The 10968-nt window shown below is 39.8% G+C and overlaps 1 long non-coding RNA gene across 1 annotated transcript; it reads right to left on the reverse strand.

Annotated features, from left to right (window-relative positions):
• Positions 1–8299: 8299 nt before the first annotated feature.
• LOC107702245 (uncharacterized) lies at positions 8300–9173 on the reverse strand. The gene is made up of 3 exons (XR_001635741.1): positions 9106–9173; positions 8918–9012; positions 8300–8373 (listed from the first exon to the last, which is right to left on the reverse strand). It is a non-coding gene; the product is annotated as an uncharacterized LOC107702245 (long non-coding RNA).
• Between the last annotated feature and the right edge of the window lie 1795 nt (positions 9174–10968).

Genomic DNA, 10968 nt, shown 5'->3' on the forward strand with positions numbered 1-10968 from the left:
GGTGGATGTTGAAGTCACCGAGCAGTACCAGAGGAGTACCATCCTCAGGAAAGTTTGAAAGTAACACATCCAACTCCTCCAAGAAGTTGCCCAGTTGACCTGGGGGACGATAAACGACTACAAAGTGGATTTTAACAGGGTGGGTAATAGTAATTGCATGCGATTCAAATTAACTGTTGCCTGTAAGAGATGGTAGAAGATCAAATTTCCATTTATTTGAGATAAGGAGACCAGTACCTCCACCCCTCCCAGTCGTGCGAGGGGTGTGGGAAAAAGTGAAATTAGTGGAGAGGGCTGCAGGAGTGGCAGTGTTCTCAGGTTTGATCCAAGTCTCAGTTAGGGCCATGAGGTTGAGACCGAATGAGTAGCAAGAAGAAATAAATTGTGCTTTGTTAACAGCAGACTGGCAGTTCCAGAAACCAATTGGAATAGAGAGTAAAGTAGTAGAGGACAGAGGGACAGGCCGTAGATTATTAGGACTGGGCTGCGTCCAACGTAAAGTGCGTGATGTTAGTAGTAATAGTAGAGATTTGAAAGCACATAGTGAGTACAATTGTCCTAAACAAGTAGATGAGAACAAGCTGTACAAAGAGTAAAGAAAGGGGAGAAAAGCAATACTCAACTGCCTTGTCGGTGTCCTTGCTCGGTGGAGTTGCGCAGGTAGAGTCGATGATCTTTACACTCGTTGGTCTTCACACGAGGAGGCTTCACACGAGGGCTGCCGTGGTGAACTAATCAATTTTATACTTGCCCGAGTACTCGTTATTGAAATCAGCTGGCCACGCCTTACTCTTTAGCAAACCGAAACTGGAAATTCCCGCGATACGCACGAGAACAAACGCGACTTGAGCACGTATTTACCACGGTAAAACACAGTAAGTGAAACAATGTTTCCTAGCAACTAAATGTTTCCTAACACTTACAAACTGCTGTTCTCTTCTGCTGCTCGACTGCTTCTTCTAACAAGTGCTTCCAAACAGGTAAATAAGTACTTTTACTGTCTTTGGCCATGCCTTACTATTTAGCAAACTGAAACTGGGAAGTCCCGCGATACGCACGAGAACAAACGCGACTTGAGCACGATGTTCATCAGGGTTACTGAGAGTTACTGAAAATGAACCATTTTTACTTTTCTTGCAGAGTTGATTGAAGAAAACAACGAGAATGGAGAATTGAGTGAAGTTGAGGAGAAAAACCATGTTAAAATGGGAGAAATACCTTTGAGCTGCTCTCAAGCCAAAAATAAAGATTTAAAGAAAAGAAGAGCCAAGAAATCTTTCACCTGCGCTCAGTGTGGAAAGAGTTTGACACGCAAATATAGTCTTGATGTTCACATGAGAGTTCATACTGGAGAGAAACCGTTCACTTGTGATCACTGTGGAAAGAGTTTTGCGCACTCAGTAAACCTTAAGGTACACATGAACATCCACACCGGAGAGAAACCATACAAGTGTTTACACTGTGACAAGAGATTCACTCAGTCTGGAGACTTGAAAGCACATGAGAGGATCCACACTGGACAGAAACCATACACATGTGTTCAATGCGGGAAGAGTTTCACACGAAAAGGGCACCTTAAGGGGCATATGAGAGTTGATACTGGAGAGAAGCCATCACCGTTCAGCAAACCTTAAGGTGCACATGAACATCCACAAGGGAGAGAAGCTGCACACATGTGATCAATGCGGCAAAACTTTTTTTTTTACAAAAAATGTAAAATGTACATTTGACTTTTAAAAAACAATATATTAGTAATACTATTGATAAGCCACACCCTTGAACATGAATCTGAAGAACGGTCTGGGATGGGGGGAGCTGTGATGCATCTTTGTTTGTCCTTTTAATGGACGTGACAATAGAAGTTCAAATGCGAGCTTTTATTAAAACAGGTCATAGACAAGATAGACAGGGTCCAACACCAGCAAACAACAGAATCCAAGGCAAGGCAAAAGAGTAATCAAAAACAGGCAATGGTCAGGGCAGGCAGCAAACAATCACAAAACAATGAAACAGTCCAAGGTCAAAAACAAGGCAAGGCAAGAACAAGGCAATGAAAACAGAGAGAAACGCTCAGTAGTGTCCACTATTAGCTAAACAAGACTTCGCTATCAGAGTGTTTGTGTGTGTCTTTTATAGTCCTCCAGATAGGAAACAAGGGTGTATGCAATAAGTTCCCAGGCATGGGGTGTTCTGGGAAATGGAGTCCAAGAAACAGTGGCAAAGGTCTGGGATGGAGTGCCCACTAGAGGAGCTCATGGCAACTCCAGCTGGTCATTGTGACAGTTCTGTATATGTGTATTTCACATGAAGGACATTTTACATTAAATTGTTAAGACATTATAACAATTTACATCAACTGCCCATTTAGTAAATAACTTGCAATGGATCATTTTATTAAATTGAGTCATTTGATTACACTTCAGCTGACCTGAGTTCAAATTATGTCCACCCTCCACTAAACTATGTAATAAAGGAAAACATATGCTAAATATTAATCTAAAAACATAAGTCATTTATGTATCTTTCTTATTTTGTGCTGCTGTCAGGTATTGTATAACACTCCAGAAAAGCTCCAGAGAGACAAAAGCCTTTCCAAGAGTGCCACAAAAAAAGAAAATGATTTTACATCCATGAAGGAGAGGAAGTACTGTTGGAAAACGAAGAAATTTATGAAGTGTTTATGTAGACAGCAGCTGGACCGGACTGGTCATTAGTGATGGGAAGTTCGGATCATTTTACCGACTCGGACCTTTGAGTCTCGTTCAGCAAAATGAACGAATCTTTTTTCGAGTCATTTCGTTCATTTTAGCAAAATATAATTAAAATGTTACGTGTTACTTCCCTAACACATCTACTACTTACGCAAACGTTGATCACACTACAAACAATACAAAACTGCTATAAGAAACAGAAAAGATTAATTCATTGTTTACCTGGGTCTTCAGTCTATGATTAGCTCACCTCTTATCTGACAAGTCTTTGGGTTTGAGTTGTTTGTTCATCACGTGACAGCCCCATAAGCTTAACCAATGCAGTCTGAGCCGGAAAGAGAATTGATTAGTTCATCTCTCGTCTTCGGGTTTTTCATGAACGAATCGTTCAAGAACGACCCAACACTACTGGTCATTATGAAAAAGCTTTCAGACAAAGCTCTGGTTACGCTGGCAGATGAGTCGGACAGCGTTCAGAAAACAACAGTGTCCCTTCTGAAGCCATTTTTCAGACGTGTGCAAGAACTGGAATCTGGGATAAAACATCTTGAGGCTCTAGTCTTATTAAAAATCCTGTGTAATTGACACCTGAGCATGCTAATCAATGTCTTCAGGATCATTAGAAAATCACAGGTAGGTGAGTTTGATCACAGTTGGAGCTGAACTCCGCAGGAAAGTGGATCTCGTGAGCCAGGTTTGAGGATCCCTGCTATAAAACTTGCTTTTTCCTATTTGATTAATTTTATGGCCTCTAAATGATCAACATGATCAAACTTTGCTGTTAAACCTGTCTCTCACACAATCTCCTCCTTTTAGTGTAATTGTAGAAACGTCCAGCTTCGGCTCGAGCTTCTCGTGTCAAATCTTGACTGGTTTTTATCAAGTAAGCGTCAGAATAACTGCAGTAATATCTCCAGATGAACACTTACTGGACTGAAGCAGCTCAGCTTTACTTGATTCTCCATCAATCATGTTTTAGAGTCTCAAATCTGATCCTCAGGATCTTTTGAGGAGCGTTTGTTTCCAGAAGCTTTACTTTCACTGTTCCTCGGAGGAGGAATGATCTTCACAAGCCTCCAGAACATCTCACATCTTCTGAGGAGCCTTTATTTCTTCAGCTCTCAATCACTGCATTATATGTTTGGAGCATTTCAATCTCATCTTACTGAGACACATTACTGGAGATATAGAGCGACCACTGGTAATTATCATTTTATGTAAGTATCTGCTGTACTTATATAAAGATCGATTTATTTACATTACAAGCATCAGAATTTCATCTTACTTACTGGCCGTATAAATATCAGCAGGATATCCTCCACATTCTCACTATATCATATGAACATCATTGCTCCCAGAATAATGTAAAGTGGTTTTATATTTTTATTGTCAACTAAAACTATAGTAAATGTTTATTTTTATACAGTATGTTATATATAATCACATTTTATTTATTACCACCGAAAGATGAGAATTATGTGTTTTATAAGTTCAGTGAACTTAAATGTTGAATAATTTTTTTAAATGTATGATAAATGTTTTGCTTTGCATTAGTAACATGTTTGTTACTATGATTATATATTTTATTTATTACCATATTCTTTAAATGAAGATAATTAAATGTTTTATAAGTTCAGTAAACTTAAATAAATGTTGAATACATGATTAAAATGTATGATAAATGATTTGCTTTAGTAACATGTCTGTTACTATGATGTGTTTTATAAGGTCAATAAACTTAAATGTTGAATACTTGTTTACAGTTTTTTACGATTGCTTACACACTAAAATTAAACTTTTCCAACAATTAGCAAAACCTTACACTCAAGGAGCAAAACACAAGGCTAGATTTGCACAACTGTAAGCACATTGTCAGCTTCACACTATTTGCAAAACATTACACACAGTGATTTGCAAAACACTAAACACACTTGTATACATCAGACACAGAAGTATATCATGATGTCACTTCCTTGCAATTCCAAAGCACTGACTGTCAAATTACCACACCTATGAGCCAATCTGTTAAACACAGCCATCAGGTGCACAAACACATGATTGCTAAATTGTAGACACACCAATCAGGTTTAAGCACTATAAAAATGCAGCAGGTAGGTTCACCTGCCTTCAACCAAAATGGAAGGAGTCAGAAGATGAGTGAGGGTGAGAAGAGGAGTACACAGAGGAGGAGAAGGAGTTAGAGGAAGAGGAAGAGGAAGAGGCAGAGGAAGACCTGAAGCAGGAGGAGAACGTGCACAAAGAAGAAGAGGACCAAACTTATCAAATGACATTCGTGCAACACACAAACCGGGCCCGGTTTTCAAAATTGTGCTTAAGCAATCGTAAAAAACTGTAAAATGGATGATGAATGATTTGCTTTAGTAACATGCTGTCACATGTAATTATATATTTTATTTATTTCCATATTCTTAAAAATAGAGATGTCTCTTTTTAGCTTGAAATGTTTATGTACCTGTGTGCTTGTTTATATGATTTATCAGAACACAAATTTGTATAATGACATGGATATTACACTGATATAACAATGTAAATGTGGCGGGGACTGGAACCCTCTCTGGGCTAAACTCTGGGACTGGAGCCGACACTGGAGCTGACTCAGGGGCAAGGATGAGGGTGGAGAATAGTCTTTTACTCCTCATCCTCCTCCTTTGGCTAGGGGTAAATGGCGCGGCCGGCGGGCTTGACTGAGGACTATGGTGGAGCTTGGGAGAGTTCGGGGACACCCTGGTTTCGGCAAGTGGCAGGCACCAAGTGCAGAGTCGTGCCAGCTCACCCTGTTGGAAAGCTCGAGGAATTCCTCCACATATCCCTCCGATGTCCTACCACTCTGCCGCAGCCCAAACAGCCGCTGTCATCTTTGCTTCGGGTCCGGTATTCTGTCACGTTGCGCTACTGTGAGGAGCACGGAGTGAGGAGACGTGGAGTAGACTTCAAACAAAGAGACTTTAGTAAACATCCAATGGAACTAGGAACACACACGTAGCGGGGAACGATGAACATTCAATACCGGACAGCCAAACTCTGAACAGGAAACACTTTAAATACACATGACATAACGAGGGGATGATGAGAAACACCTGGGATCAATAAACATAATAAAATATGAGGGAAAACTGGGTCATGAAAAGCACGTGGGGAAGGAAAACACGAGACAGGACTGACAGTGTGTGTGTGTGTGTGTGTGTGAGAGAGTGTGTGTGAGTGTGTTTCAATTGCAATTCAATTGCAATTTCAGGGGCACTTCTAAAATATTTTGGAGCATCCTCTGCCACTGGTCAGGATGAGCCACCCACCTTTGATATAACTGTTTGTGCAGAATTTTGTGTTTTTTCTCGAAGGGGGTCTCGCCCAGGGTGTAATTCAATGTAGAACCGCCACTGTTTGTCGTTCCCTGAAACAAGACTGAAATGTATCAAAAATACTAAAAATACTCAAATAAGATGAAATCTGACTTTTTCCAAGACTTTTGAAATAAAAGGTTGTACTATAGAATGTTTCAAAGTGCCTGACACCACCTTATTATCTAGAGAGCTATTAATAATAGCAGTCATGATCGAACTCAAAGTTGGAAAAGCCTCTTTAAAATATGCGAATCAGAAGGGCAGAAAGACGGCTTCATACTTTAAACAACATAAGAGAGCTGTGAAGGTGACATGGGTTAAAAAACAGAAAGCTCTGACAAGGAGATGATTCTAGAGAAGAATTATAAGGTGGTGTGTTAGTCCTAATACACTCAATTTAATGGGTAAAATGTTTAAAAAACGGATAACACAGGTCAGTAGATATCTAGAATGGAACACTAGGAGAGAGGGAGAAAGGCATTAATTGGACTAAACAAGACCTTCTGCCTTTATGCATTTTGCTCAATTAAATCTGACATGTATTTCCACTGTGCTTAACAGTGCTCTGATACCATTTAAGAGTCTCTCTTAATTTTCAATTTAATAAAATTTACTGACCCAACTTCATCATTTTAATTTTCACTGACATGGAATTATGCACTAAAATTGTCTCTCTCTGCCAGTTTCAATTTTAGTTCTTTACAATGACACATAACAAATATTTTACATTCACATTTCCAAAGCATATGCATATAAATAAAACAAAGCAAAACCACAAATACATGACTATAAGAAAACCAATACGATATAGCTGACAAAGTAAGATAAAATAGTCCAAATATCCCATGTGCTATTCCAAGGCTTCTGATGTACCAAACACAAATTTATGTCGTTATTCACTGAAAATCGTGCCTCTGTGGACAGACATGCACACCATATCATTTTGGTGTTATATCTTTTCTTTTCTTTTTCTTCCCCTTGACTTTTGTTTTACTGGTTGGCTCTCTGTTTAACGCAGGCCTGGATCTGGTCAGGTTAGCTGTGGGGCTGAGTTTACTACACGCTTGGGTTGGACCTTGAGTGCATTCCCTGGACAGAAGCAGGTTTGCTGGTTTGGCTGGGAATACGAGCGCATGCCTGGTGAGCTCGAGGCGTTCCCTATCATGAGAAGATGCACATGCTCGCTGCTCATGTTATTGACAGAGTAGCGGCTGCTGTTGGACATGATTATATGATGCCAGGAGCTGAGCGGGGTGGCAGAGAATGGCTGAAGGCCGCTGGAGTCCTCTTTGGCAGCACCTGGTGATATTATCATGGAGCTGCGTGGAGTGACGGCCTCTACAGCGCTCTCAAAGGTTTTTAGGATCCTGTCGCTCTTCTGCTTCTCCTTCTTCTACCGGGACTCCACTTTGCGCAACTGGCACCGGTGGTCTCACATCATCTGTTTCCTAGTATCTGCCAGGCCTTCAAGAAATATACTTTTATGCTTAATCTAATATTGTAGTGAAGCACTAATGTTTGCACATCAGTATAGAGCACTGAAAATTAGTTTCCCTTTACTGCCTATGTAGAGAGATCACAATAATGCAGCTCTCTAGGGTATGGATCAGTGCTTATGATTTATGATCATGTTTAAGTGTGTAAACATGATCATAAAGTTGTATTACTGGTGAGAATTGTTCAGGTGTACGGAGTCTGTGTGCTTTGTCATGCATTTAATGATTAATGACCTCATTAGCTCAGCGTTCAGGGTACAGCAGTAAAAGCGAGCTCACCTGTAGTCCACTATGCCTGTTCGGTCTCTGTCCAGTCTCTGAATCAACTCCTCAATCTGGAATTTCTCCAGTGGGATGCTGGATTGCTGGTGTGATCAGATATAAAATGTCAAAAATATGATGCCATTTGATGCTCAGCCCTACTGACACTTACACTATGTTTGGACTCGTCTGCTCGTTCTTTTCCACATGTCAGAATAGTAGTAAAGTGGGACTTTCTCGGACCCGGGTCAATACCTGAACGGCTTTCCTGAAGTCTACGACAGGAGTACGCATTGTCCCATCCTTGTCGATGTTACGGAAGAAGTCCCACAGGCGAAGCTTCCGCTGATCAAGGTAATCCTTCGAAAAGACAATTCAGCAAATGCAGTGAGAGACCTTCAGACTTGAGAAATTTCAGCAGATTTCATTCTCATGAGTGTAGACTATTTACCTGAATGACTTTCATGGGGTCGACGCGTTTGCGAGGCTTTTTGGCGATAAAGCCACCAACGCCTCCATAATGCACCTCCAGACTAAATAAAGCTTATTAAAAAAAAACAGTAATTTAGCGTACTGATGGCTCTATGGAGGTCATGTTGATACATTAACATTTCAATACGTTTTTAATGTTTAAAAAGAGATTGCTGGCCACAAACGGAATTAAATCCAGACTGGAGAAGGTATAGCAAAATAAAGCAATAAGCCCCAAGAAGCCGTGGTTTACAGTGAATTTATAACAGCTAAGGGGCGTTGTTAGGTACGATGCAAAGCGGAGTTAAATTCACTGTAAACCACGGCTTCACGGGGATTATTGCTTTTATAAAACGGTTATTCCATATTGTCAGTGAGTTATACGCTATCTGTCAGAAAACAATTACCATTATCAAACATGATACTTTCAAAATCTGGGATTCTGCTTTAAAATGACTCAGATTTGCCATTTAGTCTGGTAACATATGCATAGAGGCGGTATAATTGAATTGTTCATTATTCAAACAAGTTATTGCATACGATCGTATTGCATTGTACTTGTGCCTTGTTATAAAGGTGATTCTAATCTAATTTGACATAGATTAGTCTGACGCACCTGTAGCACTCTGAGCGTGTCGTTGGCCTCCAGTCCCCGCCCTCGTTTCCAAAGCCATTAAACGAGAGGTCTAAGTGTTTCAAAGTCGTGTTGATCTGACGACAGGGAAAGGCAGCTTTGACTGTTTGCATGATTTGCACTGCAGTGTGACACTGAAATGTATGTGAGCTGTGTGTGTGTGTGGGTACCTTCAGTCCAGCACAGAAAGCTACAGCTGCTTTCATTCGCAGATGATTCCAGCTCAGATCAAGAACTTCTAAACCGTCATTATTTGCTGCATGAACATACATGCATTTATTGTGCTTGCTTTCTTTGTGTAGTGAAGTTTAACTCTCACACACCAGGTGTGTCGTATTCACCTATCATCTGACCCAGATGTTCATCATCCGATTGTGACTCAAATCCAGCTCCTTCACTCTGTAGTTGCTCTGAAAAGAAACAGATAAGATGTTTCTATTCTCAGAAACTGGAGTTGAGATGACTACATAATTTCTTGCAATTCAGTTTCTGTGTTTATGCATCACTTCTTAAAGGTGCAGTGTGTAAATTATGCGGCACCAGAAGATTTTACAATAAATAAATAACAATGCAACAGCATAATTTGGCTAAACAAGTGATGTAATTATCTATGTTTTATTGCAAAATCTGTGTCAGACTTAAACCCCTTCTGCTTTGTGTAAATTCATATTCTTGTCATGCCAAACTCACTCTTAAATGGGATTTTGCCCGACCCTGTATGCATTACTCTTACTAAACTAAAAACACTATGGGAACAATTTTATAATAATGTAATATAATGTAATGTGTGTCAGACTCTGTTCCATGTTTTGTGTGTGTCCTGCTCCCCATATGCCTTCCCATGCCCTTATTTGGTTAGTTTCCTGTTCCTGTCCTGATTAGTTTAGTTCATTTGTCCCAGGTGTTTCCCTTGATGTTTCACTGCTCCCAGGTGTGTCTCGTCATCCCCTCCTCCTGTGTGTGTGTATATAAAGTGTTCCCAGTCCCTAGTTCTCTGTCCGCCTGTAAACGTCTTCCTGAGTTCGTCTTCCTTGGTTCCTGTAAATAAAGTCTTGGTAAAGTATTCTCCAGCGTCTCCTCGTTCCTCGTGTGTGTGCGCATCGTGACAATGTGTGCTATAAAAAGACATTTTTAAAGTAATTTTACATGGTTTCATTAAATATAACTATGGAAACTGACTTTTTGTCTCACAGCACAAACATATCTTACAATTCTGACTTTTTTTCCCCCCAGAATTCTGATTTTACATCTTACAATTTTTTTTCAGCCACGGGATAAGAAATAAAATGGTAATTGCAACTTTTTTCTCACAATTCTGACTTTTTTTGATTTGTTTATTATTATTATTATTTATTTTATTTTTTTTGCAGTTGTGAGATATAAACTTAGAATTGCAAGAAAAAAATCTGAATTGTGAGACAACAACTCACAATTACATATTTATTGTAATAGAATAGAATAGAATAGAATAGAATATAACACCCATAAAAAGTGCACAGCAAACCAAATCTAAAACTGTTTCAGACACTCCCCCCGTGTGCATTTTTTTCTTCTTTTTTTGACCAAAATGAAGAAACATTAGGAAAAAAAATTCACTCTCCCTCATGTTGTTCCAAATCCGTATGACTTTCTTTCTTCTGTGAGACACAAACAGAGATATTTTGAGAAATGTCTCAGCTTTTAGCCCATACAGTGGATCTCAATTAGCACCAAAATGATGATAACTTCATAACGACAAATACACACTCTCTCTCATCCTTCTCTCCACTCTCGAAGATGGACGTTTCCAAACTTATCCTTTCCAATCATCCTACTACTTGTCCACTTGATCCTATCCCCACTCACGTCCTTCAGGCCATTTCTTCTTCAGTCATACCTTCGCTTACTCACATTATCAACACCTCTCTTCACACTGTTACATTTCCCACAGCATTTAAGCAGGCTCGGGTAAGCCCACTGCTTAAAAAACCCTCTCTAAATCCAGCACTTTTAGAAAACTACAGACTATATCCCTTCTTCCATTCATTGCAAAG

This window comes from Sinocyclocheilus anshuiensis, unplaced genomic scaffold (genome assembly GCF_001515605.1).
Source record: "Sinocyclocheilus anshuiensis isolate Anshui unplaced genomic scaffold, SAMN03320099.WGS_v1.1 scaffold598, whole genome shotgun sequence".
NCBI classification, from domain to species: Eukaryota; Metazoa; Chordata; class Actinopteri; order Cypriniformes; family Cyprinidae; genus Sinocyclocheilus; species Sinocyclocheilus anshuiensis.